Below are 14,141 nucleotides of genomic sequence, written 5' to 3'. Positions count from 1 at the left end.
GTGTGCTGGGGACACAAAGATAAACGGGACTGGAAGTCTCCTGGTCTGCGGATCAAGGGTGGACTCCCTGGAGAAGACACACTTAAGAAGTCCAGACAAGAGGAGGGGCAGGGTTGAGGAGAGAGCCTGGTCCTGAGCCTAAAAAGAGCTTGGTTTGTTCGCTGAACAGAAAGAAGCCCGGTGGCTGGTGTGCACTTGGCAAATGGGAAAGGGGTGCGAGACGAAGCTGGTGGGTGTCGGCAGGAGCCACGTGACCCAGTCCCTGTGAGCTGTGTTGAGGATTTGAAACAATTGGAAGTGACTTTTTGAGGCACTCGGAGCTTACCCCTCATGATACTAACACTGTGTGACCCTTGCTCATTAGGTAGTAAACTCCTACAGGGCAGGGCCAGGTGTCCAAAGGGCTAGCACAGGGTCTAGTCCATCGCAGGGACAAAAGGAAGTGAATGAATGGATACGTGCCTGCCCTCACCCCCCTTACAGGTTTAGGTCTGAGGTTCAGGCTTGAGCTGACTTAGAGGAGGTACTTCTGACTGAGCTGGACCTGAGAGCTGCTGGAGAGGCTCAGACCCCAGGACTTCCTCGCTCTTGAGGATAAGGGACCAGCGCAGCCACAAGGAGACATTTTTCCCCGGATCTCTGCTTTCCAGGACCTCTGGGAGCTCTTTAAGGTCAATGGATTTGACTCAAGTCCTCATAGGAACATGTGTCACTATGACAGGTTGAGACGGAACCTGGGCTGCAGAGGTGAGCCCTGTTCCCCAGGAAGAAGTGGGAGCCTGTGCAGTTTGGAGCTCAGGTGTGCCCCTCATTGCTTCTCCTGTCCCCACAGGTATGTGTGGTATGCTTTCAGGGGTACTAAGGACTTGCATGCCCTTCTCTACCACTGGGCTCTTGCACCTACTGCTGAAGGCTGACACTGCCCCTCTGTGAACTAAGGATACTGAATTCCCCAGAATGTAAATTCCCTAGACTAGAAGAAATAAGAAAAAAGAAATACTTTACATTTACTGATCCCTGCCTCTGTGACAGGCACTATGCTAGGTGCTTTACGTGCTTTATTGCATCTCTTCTTCAGAACAACGCCATGAAATAGATGCCATTATTATTCCCATTTTACAGAGAAGAACCCTGAGGCATCGAAAGGTCAGAAAACTTATTTGAGAAGGTAAAGCTGGTAAGTCATAGAGCAAAGAGCAAATCAAGTGTTTGTGATGTGAAGCCCATATATTCAGAGCCAGGTCTGTCTGACATCGTGCTGCCATTTAATTTTGGCCCTGGAAGAGGTCACAAAAGGTCACTTTTATCCAGCATTCCCAAATTTCCCTGAGGAACAGGATCACGTGGGAGTACTTGTTAATCAGGGTGCTTTCTAGGCCTGTTCCATGGGGTCTAGAAATGCTTGAGTCTGGGATGGGGTCCTGGGATTTGTACTGACGTTTAACAAGGTGATTGTTTCCAAGGAAGTCTGGGAAACACTAGGGGGCAAGAATGACCTGTATGCACTTTGCTTAGGACTGAAGCACGTAAAGATCTTGGCCCGAACACCTCTCTCTCCACAAACGAAGAACTGGCTTTACTCTGCCTGGAGACATTAAGGTAAACGTTAATACGGGAAATTAATTTGTTGAAGTCATATGTGCAATCAGAGAGAAGGTAGGAGAGTGAAAGAGCACCAGGAGACAAATCACTAGTGAGTTGTGTAGCAGTAGTGTCTGGGGGCAGATGGTCTACAGAACAGCTAGTGCATTGATCTCGGATGGGTTCTTCACATTTCCTGAGCCTTGGTTTTCTAGCCTGTAAAGTGATGAGAAGAATATCACCATGATAAAAGCGTGAAGATGAAGGGAAAGCACAATGGTGAGTGTCAGTTCTGGTCCCACACTGCCCAGGTTCATGTCTCAGCTATGCCACTTCCTCTCTGGGTGCCTTTGGGCAAGTTGCTTAACTTCTCTCTGCCTCAGTTTCCTCTTGTGTAAATAGGGAATAGAAATACGACCTACTCACAGGGGTGTTTTAAAGACTTATTGTAAAGTACTTAGCGCAGTGCTAGGTGAAGAGCAAGTGTTCTGATAATATCTGCTAGATTTGTATCAGACTACCTGGCACATGGTAGGTCCTAATGTGTATGATTTTCCCTGGACCTAAAAGCCAGGTTGACCACACGATCCTTCTACCCTCTGATTCTGTTCAAGAGTGAAAAGTGCACATTGGCTTTTCAGTAATGTTTTTAGAGAAAAGAGCAGAGGCCACCCAAAGAGAGTTATTTCGACTCTTGACTCAATTTTACTCTTGAGGCTGAAGTGGTGGAACAGGCATCCCTGGTTGTTGTCACTGTGGAGCAAAGTCACTTCTCTTCTCTGAGCTTAATTCCTTCATTTATAAAAGGTTCCTTTAGCTCTGAAATCCTATGAGTCGCTGAAAAATACTCCTTGAACCTAACCTTCAAATATCAGTCACTTTGCTGGAAATTCTGGGACTGGGGAGAAATCGCCAGGCAGATTGGGTCGTTACGACTTTCTCCTGGCAAGTAATCTTTTTCTTTAAGACCCCTCAGTCATACAGATTTTCAAACGCACCTGGCTTTGCTTAGCTTGTCCTCCTGAAATGATGGTCTTAATCATAAATTCTAATTGGAACGGGATCCACCTCAATTTATTCCTAATGCCTCAGAAAGCAGACCTGTTTCTAGGAATACATTGAGATGGATTCTATTCCAATTAACACTTTGACTCAGTTAAAGTGTTGTTAACCCACTGCTGTCCTCTGGTAACCGTCCAATTCATAGCTGGCAAGTTGCTGGCCTCACCAGAGCTTGCAAGGAGATGAAAGCTCCCTAAATATGGTCACCACTTTGAGTGGCATGGACTCAGTTCGTCCTCTCCACCCCAGTCCTGTTCCCGTCTTAGCAATGCGAGGGCACTCGGTTAGCTTGCTTTAAGCTGCAATTGAGGTGGACTACTTTCTCTAAATCGGAAGTAGAATGTTTTCTTCGAATTCAGACACATTCCCTATTGGTCAGGGTTCTCCAGAGAAAGAGAACTGATAGGATGTGTACATACATAGAGGGTGATTTATTTTAAAGAATTCGTTCATGTGATTTGTAGAGGCTGGCAAGTCTGAAATGTGTAGTTTAGGCCAGCAGGCTGGAAACTCAGACAGGAGTTCTGTGTTACAGTCTTCAGGCAGAATTCCTTCTTCTCTAGGAAACCTCAGTTTTTGCTCTTAGAGTCTTCACTTGGCCGGATGAGGCCAATGGTTATGGAGGGTAATCTCCTTTACTTAAAGCCAATTGATTGTAAATGTTAATGATAACTACAAAATACCTTCACAGCAGCGTCTAGGCTAGTGTTTGACTGAAGAATTGGGCACCATAGCCCAGCCAAGGTGACACATACAAATTAACCATCATAGATTCCATGAATTATATTTACAATCCCCAGGAAGAATTTGGAGATTCGGTATAAAGAATGGCAGCAGACGTGAGGCACTGTGTCTCAGGGTCACCCAGTGCCACCCAACACAGAGGGCTCAGTTTTTATGTTAGATGCCTCTTCCACACCACACACTTCACATAGTGTCTCCAGGTATGTTTTCCCAAGGTGCGAGTCAGGGTGCTTTGTTGGGCAAAGGCAGGGCCCCTTCTCTTTGATAGTCCAGTAATGTGAGGTTCATAGTAATTCCTAAGCCCACAGATGCCAAAGGAAGGAAGAGTAGACACCAGTTACAGATTTCTATAAACCAGTAGGTAAATATTCATGATTGAACGCCCAGCCTTGCAGGCACACTTGGGAGATTTTGACCAAAATGGAGCCTCAGAATTTTCATTTCCACTGGGCAAACAGGAAAATGAGATGACGCAAAATTGATGTGTGTGGAAAGCACAGTGATTGGGCATTTATATCTATTTAATTAAGGAACACACTGTAACCTCTATTTACTTCTGTTTAATTAAGGGATTGCTCATTTTGGAGGAGATATCATGCTGGGCCTTCTACTACTTTTGTGATTCAAAGCTCAACTAAGGACGTATGGGAGATAGTTTGGTGATCTTAGCTCAGTCCCTAATGGCAAGAGCTTCCTATTACAAAGCCAATAAACTACGCTACCAGACTTGTAAAAAGAGAGTCAGGGGGCTTATCAAGAAAATGATCTCTTCAAGACACAGGAAGTCATTCGTGACAAGGTATGTTATTCTAGAACAATTCTGATCAAAAGTTAGAACCACAATGCTTTTCTTATTTGAGTAGGAAAAGAAAGAGCCAAAGAAAAGCCTCTCCCGTTGCGGAGCACAGGCTCCGGACGCGCAGGCTCAGCGGCCGTGGCTCACGGGCCCAGCTGCTCCGCGGCATGTGGGATCCTCCCGGACCGGGGAACGAACCCGTGTCCCCTGCATCGGCAGGCGGACTCTCAACTGCTGCGCCACCAGGAAAGCCCTATTTAGCATTTTTAAAAATTGAAGTATAGTTGACTTACAATGTTGTGTTAGTTTCAGGTGTACAGCAAAGTGATTCAGTTATATGTGTGTGTGTGTGTGTGTGTGTATTCTTTTTCAGAATCTTTTCCCTTATTACAAAATATTGAGTATAGTTCCCTGTGCTGTACAGTAGGTCCTTGTTGTTTATATATTTTATATATAGTCATATATGTTAATCTCAAGCTCCTAATTTAACCTTCCCTGCCTTTCCCCTTTGGTAACCATGAGTTCGTTTTCTATGTCTGTGGCTCTGTTTGTTTTGTACATAAATTCATTTGCATCATTTTTTATATTCCACATATAAGCAATATCATATGATATTTGTCTTTCTCTGTCTGCTTCACTTAGTATGATAATCTCTAGGTCCATCCATGTTGCTGCAAATGGCATTATTTCATTCTTTTTCATGGCTGAGTAATATCCCATTGTGTATATATACATATATATATATATATATATATATATATATATATGTATATATACACACACACACACACCACATCTTCTTTATCCATTCATCTGTCGATGGACATTTAGGTTGCTTCCGGGTCTTGGCTATCATAAATAGTGCTGCAGTGAACATAGGGGTGCATGTATCTTTTCAAATTGTGGTTTTCCGTGGATATATGCCCAAGAGTGGGACTGTTGGATCATATGGTAACTCTATTTTTAGTTTTTGAAGGAACCTCCGTACTGTTCTCCATAGTGAGAAAACAAATTTACATTGCCACCACCAGAGTAGGAGGGTTCCTTTTTCTCCACATCCTCTCCAGCATTTATTATTTGTAGACAGAGGTTTATTTAGTATGTTGACCAAACAATTCATCCTGCCTGGGCAGAGGCAGAAAGGGTAAAGAGGGAAGACGGAAAGTGAGGGGATATGTTTTTCTATATACATGATAGTTCCCATCTTAGTCAGGTGTTGTTGATTACATTTTTCTCCTTGAAGGAGGCATTTCAGAACTAAGGTGACTCTTTCTTTCATCTGACATTTTATTACATTTTTTGCCTTTGCTCCAAGAAGTGCCCCAAGAATAACTCTATTCTTTTTTAAGTTCTGTTAGTCATGGTTAAGTGCAAGAGGAGAATGCAAGAAGAGCTACAGTATTCTAGAAAGAATTAGGGAGTGGGGAGTGGGAAGAGAAAGGTTTGGAATCTCTACCCAACTTGCCAGCCCCTGATCATCCAGCTAGATCCCCTGTATCCCTACTGAACATCACCATTTAATGTCTACTTACATACTAACTGGCTAATGAGACAGAGTAATCAGTTGGGTACCAGCTTCATCCCTCCACCACCAGGAAGCAAAAGGACCTCTTCACAGTGGTCTCCTAGAGATAATGCTCTCTACTCTTAAGTCGAAGCAGAGAATGGAATGACACCAGGCGAGGAAATACTACATCGATTGCTGGTTCTTTTTGCACACGTCTGAACTGTAAACTCCTCTGGAGCAAGGGCCACACCCTATACCCACATGACAGCCACCCAGCACCTCGCCAGTGCATTGTACATTGTGAGTGCTGAATTAATACAGAAAGGATAGGGTGAAGGCTTTGCTCCTGTAAAGTTGCTTCGTTTTTTCTTAAATTCACTGTACCTTCCTCTGTCACTCCCTGGAAGGCACTACGACTCCCTCATTTCCCTGTATCCAAGCCCAGCCTTTTGCCAGGGCCTAGAACGAGTCCCTCCCATTCCACGATGTCTTTCGGACTTACCTGGCCTTAACAAGGAATCCTGCCTGCAAAGACCTGCCTCCCCTGATGACTGATTTCCTGGTTGGTGAGGAACATGTGGTACTTAGCAGTGTTGTTTTGTTGTTGTTGTTGTTGTTATATATGTCCTATCTCCTCAACCAGATACTGACTGTGTGTGTGACCCGTCACCAGATGCTCCCCTCTGCACACCGCAGCCAGTGCACAGCCCTGCTGGTGTGATGCCTCATACACCATGGGCTCTCAGTTAGTGTCTGTAGTTGGTAATGGATTTGATGGCTCTCTGACAGGCTGAACCGTAAGCTGCTCAAGAAAAAGGGCCAAGCCTGTCTTGTTCAATATTGGATTCCTAGTACCTGTTATGGGAGCTGTTCAGAGAAAGTTTTATTAATCCAAACATTTTACAAAAAATATGTTACACAAATAGTTGAATAAACTTATGTTTGGAATGCAATGCCTTGCTGCTAAATCTAAAATCATACCTTGAATGCATGTTAGTTACTGACTACCTAGGCATGTGAGGAAGTACTTTCTCTTCCCTAAAGAGGGACTGAATTGAAGCTAATGTATAGCTTCTCCAGACTTCTGACTGGAGTGGTAATTCAAGAAACTTTTTGGGGGGACTTCCCTGGCAGTTCAGTGGTTAGGACTCCATGCTTTCACTGCCGGGGGGGGCCCAGTTTCGATCCCTGGTTGGGGAACTAAGATCCCGCAGGCTGCACAGCGCGACCAAAAAAAAAAAAACACTTTTTTTGAGTCCTACTACCTCAAGATACTAGGCTAGACATGGCAGGAAGGAAGAGGTGAGTGAGACTCATCCTTACCCTAGAAGAATTTAAAGCCTAGTCGCAGAGTTCATCAAAGAAGCCAGCAAATGTTACAGGATAGAATATAACATGTCATAAGGAACAAGCAAAGAGCCGCGGAAGAAAAAAAAACCACATGAGGTTGGAAAGCTCAGGAAAAAATTGCTGAGAAGGGCAGAGTTCCAATAGGCAGAAATAAAGGAGAAAGACATTCCAGGCCAAGGGGGGAAAACAGGATGTGCACAGAGATAAGGGTACAAAAGGTTATGATACACTCAGAAGAGAGCAAGGGGCTCAGGGAGCACAGCGGAAAGAAAGGTTGGAATTGAGTTGGGCAAGTTAGGCAGCGGTCAGGTTGTAAAGAGCCTTGCCTGCCACGGTAGGGCGGTTGGAGAATATCTTGCAGGCAGGGGAGACACTTCTTATGGATACCAAACTATTCTACTCCCAGCAATACTTTCAGCTCTCCGAATCCACAGCGGAAAAAACACTCGTACTATTCAGTTTGCAGAAATGGAGATGTGCTCATGAGTCTAAATCACAGGGTGAATTCTTAAGAAGCTTTCAACCCTGTCCCATCAGTAGTGTTGAGGGTTTCAGACTGTGCTCAGTGAAATCTTGGAGTTCTACAGAGGTTTGCCTGGGTTCCATGGGGGTGTTTTTTCAAATGGTGGAAATCTTTAGCTCTTTTTTGTGAAGGCACAGATTTATTTAGTGGTTATAGTATAGGGTGGCGAAAGCCCATTGTTTTTCATCATAATTCCTTTCTAATCAATTACCATTGACAATGGCATACGGTCAGTGGTTGCTGTATGCTGCTGTAGTGAGGTCACAGTCGTGAGGAAAGCAAAGAGGTTTAAGTCTATTATGGATTTCCTAGAGCCTAGTAAGAAATGACAGTGCAAAAGAGCCCACAAATTAGACTTGACAGTCTTAGGCAGTGTTGCAGAAACTGTCAGCTATCCACCTAAACCCATTTTCCCCTTCTTCCACGGTATTACAGTTGTAGTCAGTCTTAGTTATGCTACGTTTCCCAACCTCCCTTGCATTTAGGTTTGGTCATGTGACATTCTTCTTGCCAATAAAATGCGAGCTGGATGCCATTTCTCTGTCTGGACTTTAGTTAAGCCTCCTCCACATTCTCTTTTTCCCTCCCTCTGGCTGAAACCTGGACGTGGCTTAGACCCATTTTCATGCAGACAATGACAGTCCTTGACTTTGCTTAATGACTGAACTGTTATTATTTGTCCTGTTTGACTGTTTTCCTTTCCTTCTGCATTTTCTCACTTCTCTGATTAAATTTTTCTTTGACTAAAGTTTTTCTACAGACAAAAGGCAGGTGGAGGACATGGGGGTGCGGTGGAGGGAGTCCTGTGAGGAAGACCCCATAGGGTCCTTCTCGGTTACATTTCTCCAAACAAGCTGGATATTATGATACCACCTTATCTTTTTTTTTTTTTTTTTTTTGCAGTATGCGGGCCTGTCACCGCTGTGGCCTCTCCTGTTGCGGAGCACAGGCTCCGGACACGCAGGCTCAGCGGCCATGGCTCACGGGCCCAGCCGCTCCGCGGCATCCTCCCAGACCGGGGCACAAACCCGCGTCCCCTGCATCGGCAGGCGGACTCTCCACCACTGCGCCACCAGGGAAGCCCCCATACCACCTTATCTTTACTCAAGCTTGCCTCTCTGCCTGATATGCCCTTACAGTTCCCCTCTTTCTTCCAGGATGAAATTCTGCTCATCTCTAAAGCCCAGATCAAGGGTGACCACCTATGAGGAGACTTCCTGGGTTCTCTCCCCTTTCTCTCTTTCCCACTCGCCTCTGTCTCCATAGCACTTGGTGTGAAGTGCTGGGGGAGCATCTTTCATAGCATATTTCAGTTAGTTGTTGTTCCATGCTAGATCGACCATGAACTACTTAAAGGCAAGGACAAGATCTTATTCGTCTCCATCCTTTGTTCTTGGTCCACGCCTGACACGGAGCAAGCTGCCCATAAATAGTTGTTGAATTAAATGAGTGCCCATTCCCAGGTCTGACACACTCCCTGTACCCAAGGGAATGGAGCCCCTTGGGTGAGGGGAGGGGTGGGTCTGACGGCAGCCCCCTCTGTGTAATTATCCCCTTCTAGTGAATAATGGGGCTTCAGCTCTGTGTCTGATTCTTTGATGAAGATGAAACTATTTAATCAGGTCTGGTTGCTCATCTCATCATCTTCCCGCATCACACCCCTCCTGACAAGTTCATTAACTGGAAGAAAAATTGATGACCTCGTTAGTTCTGCACATTGGTTCACTTAGGACAAATTGGAGCTTTCGAATGTTGCTCAGCTCTGACCCATGGTGGCACAAGGTCTCACTCTCAGGACTGTTTGGATCCACCGTGCCCTCAGTGCCTTCGTGTAATGGGTTGCCCAGGTCATTTCTGTTTGAACTAGTGTCTTTTCCAATGTAAATCTCTCTCTCTTAGGTTTCCCCTCATCCTGCTCTGTGAGGAATACACCACTTACTCACCCCCCCACCTTGAAGGTTTTCCTCTCTGACACTCATGGAAATCTTCTCCTCCAGGGCCTAGTTTACTTCCGGGCCCCACCCCCATGCAAGAAGCATTCACTGCATCCCCAGGGTCCTAGCTCTGGTGAATCTGGAAGCAGAACATGCTGGGATCTCAACCAAAGGACCGGAATAAATGGAGACCACAGGAAAGACCTGGAGAGAGGCGTGTGAGAACAGGGGCTGCTGGCCACTGCAAGCCTAGCCAAGGATGTGAAACGCTGAGTCTGCAGCAGTGGAAGCTGTGGCCGGTTCTGGTGCTGTCCAGGGTACCCATCTTGGCAAGCAGAGCATAGCGGACAGAGTAGCCTGGGTGGTAGGTGTTCCTGAGGGTCAGGGGCAGAGTCTGAAGAATTGTGGTCCTGGGACATGCTATTCTCTCTTCCTCAAATGTTCTTCTTTCTCCCCCCTCTAACTTCACCCTATTTGCCAGACAAACTCCTATTCAGTTTTCAAAAGCCAGCTTTTTCTAGAAAGCCTTTCCTGTCCTCCTCCCTGATGTTGTTGGTCACTCCTGTCTCTGTGTTAGCTCTCTGTCTTGAACACGTTTTTATTTTTTATTTTTAGTTTTTACAAACATTTAACACACTTTATTGATTTAGGGGCCAAACAAAGGCAGCATTTGGACAGTTAAGAAAGGCACCTCATTGAAAATAATACATCACGGTGCTGTTGAGTGATCCCAGTCACAGGATTTGAGGATGGAAAGGACAATCTTTGGATAAGGTCGCTTAGGACACTTGCTCATTTATTCAAAAGGGTCCTTCCACACAACATGGATGGAGTGTAGGACTGTGGCATATGCTGGGTGGCTGTCGAGAGCTTACCCACGAGAGCCGGTGGGCTGGTACATCAGTGGTAAGTTGGGAAGGGAGTGAGACCGGCCTGCCCCACCTGCCCTATGACTCCAGTAAACCTGATGTGCTGAGCCCCTACCCCCATGAGCACACTCTATATCTCTTTCAAATGGGGAGATGACTTTTTTTTTTTTTTGGTGGGGGGGAGATGACTTTTTGATCTCATGGTATGGGGAACCAGGGTTAGTAGTCATCTCCTGCCCTGTTCCAAGCTACAGGACAGACTGGACAACGGTGTGATTTCCGGCATTCCTGGGCTGACATGAGGTTCTGATAAAAGCTGAGGTCTTAGGGCACTGGCTTTAAAAAATATGGTCACCAGTCTGGAGTAAATGACAAAGTGATTCCTTAGAAATAATACTGCATCTCCCTGTTTCTATTTATACCCTCAAATCAGTGTTTTAAAAAATCAATTTTTCCCTTTGCTTATACTTTTTAGGACTCCTACTCCATGGAAAAGAAATCACTTCACTACAGCACTGCTGCTCTTCCCATCCTCCTCTTGAGCCCTCACCAACCCTCCCTCTCCATCCTTACCCTGACCACCCCTCCCCTCTGCCCAGCACCTAAGAGCAGGGATCACACCGCAGGGTGATGAGCAGTGGTGCAGTCTCGCCTGGCATTCTGTTACTAGGATGTGGCTTTGGAGAAGGCTGCTAGGATGCTTGCAAACACAACGTCAGGGGTCTGGGATGCGTCGATGGCAGAGTGGATCCCCCGTTTACTGTAGTACTCCACCAGCGGGGCAGTCTGAGTGTGATAGGTCTCCAGGCGGATTTTCAAGGCCTTCTTATTATCATCCGATCGGCGGACCAAGGGTTCCCCGGTGATATCATCTTTCATGGGCTCCTTTGGGGGGTTGAGCTCCTCGTGGTAGGAACGGCCACTCTCGGGGTGAATCAGTCTTCCTGTGATTCTCCGCATCAGCAGAGAGTCTGGGATGCTGAAATCAATCACAGAATCAAGCTTCTCTTTCCTCTTCTCCATGAGGTCATCGAGCATTTCTGCCTGCCTCACAGTCCGAGGGAAGCCATCTAGAAGAAAACCACTTTTGCACGGAGGCGTCTCCAAATTCTTCTCAATGAGCTCCACGACCATTTCATCGCTCACCAGTTTCCCAGCATCCATAGTTGCCTTCAGCTTTTTTCCCAGCTCTGAGCCAGAAGCCCTCAGCATGTCCCCAGTAGCCAAATGGCAGACACAGAAGTTTTCAGTCAACTTGGGTGCCTGGATACCCTTGCTGGCTCTGGGCGGCCCCAGAAGCACGGCCCGGATGCCTTCAGGACACTTAAACACGTTTTTAAAGCTGCGTTTGTTACAGCGTTGTGATTATTAATTAGGTTTCCTCCACTTTACAGAGAGCTCTTGTGAGAACAGATTTTCTCCCGTATCCTCAGTGCCCAGCACGAGCCCATTGGAACCTCAAAGCTCCTGCCGAAGTTCAGCGCTCAACTTTGGTGATACTGGCAGAGTGACAGGTAATGAGGTAAACTGAGGCAGAAGGCCAGTCTGATGGCCTTCTGTATCTTTTTAAAATGTTGACTGGGGTTAAATGTTTTTCACAGATGATAATGTCGTTGACACTTTTTCAGCTGCTTCTTTCCACTGGATAACTCTGTTTATAGTGGGTTAGCTCTTCAATAGCTTATTCATTTTTGTGTTTTTCATTTAAAAACATGGCTACAGGGCTTCCCTGGTGGCGCAGTGGTTGAGAGTCCGCCTGCCGATGCGGGGTACACGGGTTCGCGCCCCGGTCCGGGAAGATCCCACATGCTGAGCGGCTGGGCCCATGAGCCATGGCTGCTGAGCCTGCACGTCCGGAGCCTGTGCTCCGCAACGGGAGAGGCCACAACAGTGAGAGGCCCACGTACCGCAAAAAAAAAAAGAAAAAAAGAAATAAAAACATGGGTACAGCCTTGTGTGCTGCAACACACAGACATATGGTTCGTTGCTAGGCTAAACCCAGACATCTGTTGAAGGCCAACCTAGGGCTGGTGTCCTAGGGCCATGCTTATCTGGGACAGGATGTCAGACAGATCATTTGTTCATAAGGAACAAAACCCCACTCCTACTAAAGTAAATAAAACAGACAGTGCAGGGAGGTCTCCCAGACAGTCACCGGTACAGCTCTGGGGACACACTTGTTGAACGGATGGATCTCCGTTTTGGAGTTCGTTATTCACGTGCCATCCCTGCATATGGCTGCTGCTTTCTGTCCCTCTTTCAGTGTGCCAATTCTGAATTCCTGGACAGAGGCTACGTCTGCATATTGGCTCATCTTGGTTTGAGAATCTATCCTGGACCCAAGAGTAGAGTCTCACAGGAGAGGAGCTACCCCTTCTAGAGGTCATGTTCAATAAAAATTAACCTGGAAGAAAAACTGGGAACTCCTCTACTTGCAAGGGAAGCTCATTCAGAAGCCGCCACTTTCGAAGTAAGTAAGCTGGGACCAAGAGGAAGTAGACTAAAACTATCTAGGAGAACAAGGGCTTGGCAAAATCTAGGATCTATCTAGAGGACAGTAACAGGAAACAGAAATGGTTTCCCTTTGCAAAGTGCTCTTCTGTTTACAGAGCGCAGTCCTGTACACTGGCTGTCCAGTGAGTTTCCCGAGGTCGGAACTGAGTCTAGTTCAAATATGTATTCCCTCATATTCCTTTGTACCTTCCGGTATAAAGCAGGTGTCTGGCAAATGTCAGGCAGATGAATACATTTGGTCCTTCTGGTAATCTTGTGAGGCAGATGTGACATAAAATAGAACCACTTGGTGGTGAAGGAGGCAAAGGTTCATTGTAAATAAGTGATGTGCCCAGGCTCATACACGTTGCATACAATGAAAGCAGAACTCAAGTCTTGGACTTCTGTCTCCTGGCCAAGTGGTCTTTCCACGATACCATAAAGAAACGTGAACTAGCCTTAAAGATCAGGGAGTGTGAGAGAGAACATGATGGTGGATGGAGGGGTGGGGTGCAATTGTGATGGATATTGCTGTTTTAACAAGATGCCCTTTAACTTCATTTCACCCCTTACCTGGTACACTTAGAATGGGAATTGTAAACTTTTACTGTAAGTATCTTGTTGTCTTTTTTCTGGGGAGGGGTACCCTAAAATGTCTTAAAGTGAAGGTGGAAGCTTAGTTTCATTCAAACAAATCTGCCCTCCACCTTCTGCTGGGCTCCTTACAAAGACTCCTCTTTAACACTTAGTGCCAGAGGGGACATCTGGTTGCATAGCTCTCCGGGGATTTCAAGGGCTTTGTTCAGAGCCAATTAAGCCCACCTGTTCCATCTCCCCCTCCCCCCCACCCCCCCCCACCCCCCCTGCAGGAGCTGGAACAGGCAAAAAGGGTTAATGTGCTTTTCTAAAGCAGTGTTCCTCCAGCACTTATCAAATGCTACCCTCACGTCTTCCCTGCCTCCCTCTATTAATGTTAACTAGGCAGGAAAGGCTTGATGTTGACTGAAAGGACTCAGGATTCCATTTGTGAGGAGCTGACAAGTAGAGAAAATTCATATATTATACGGCTGGAAGCAATAGCTTTTCCTCTAATTTGTTATACTGGTTCTTATCCATAGCTTTTGTCATTTTTTATTCCTCTTTTTTTTTTTTTAACTGAAGCGTTCCTATGTTCCAGGGCAAAGGTAGGCAGCCCGAAGCACCTTTCCATCTTGCTTTGTCTGTGGTGTTTTTAACGAGCCACTCTCTTGGAGTAAGGACTGTGCACTGCTGGGTGTCCTGA

General features: G+C 46.1%; 1 pseudogene; it reads right to left on the bottom strand.

The window, feature by feature from the left end:
* Positions 1–11,032: 11,032 nt before the first annotated feature.
* On the bottom strand, positions 11,033–11,680 carry LOC136118910 (adenylate kinase 2, mitochondrial pseudogene; annotated as a pseudogene).
* Between the last annotated feature and the right edge of the window lie 2,461 nt (positions 11,681–14,141).

This window comes from Phocoena phocoena, chromosome 2 (assembly GCF_963924675.1).
Source record: "Phocoena phocoena chromosome 2, mPhoPho1.1, whole genome shotgun sequence".
In the NCBI taxonomy this organism is placed as follows: Eukaryota; Metazoa; Chordata; class Mammalia; order Artiodactyla; family Phocoenidae; genus Phocoena; species Phocoena phocoena.
Note: the sequence above shows the minus strand (reverse complement) of the source record. Positions and strands in the feature narration are given on the sequence as shown.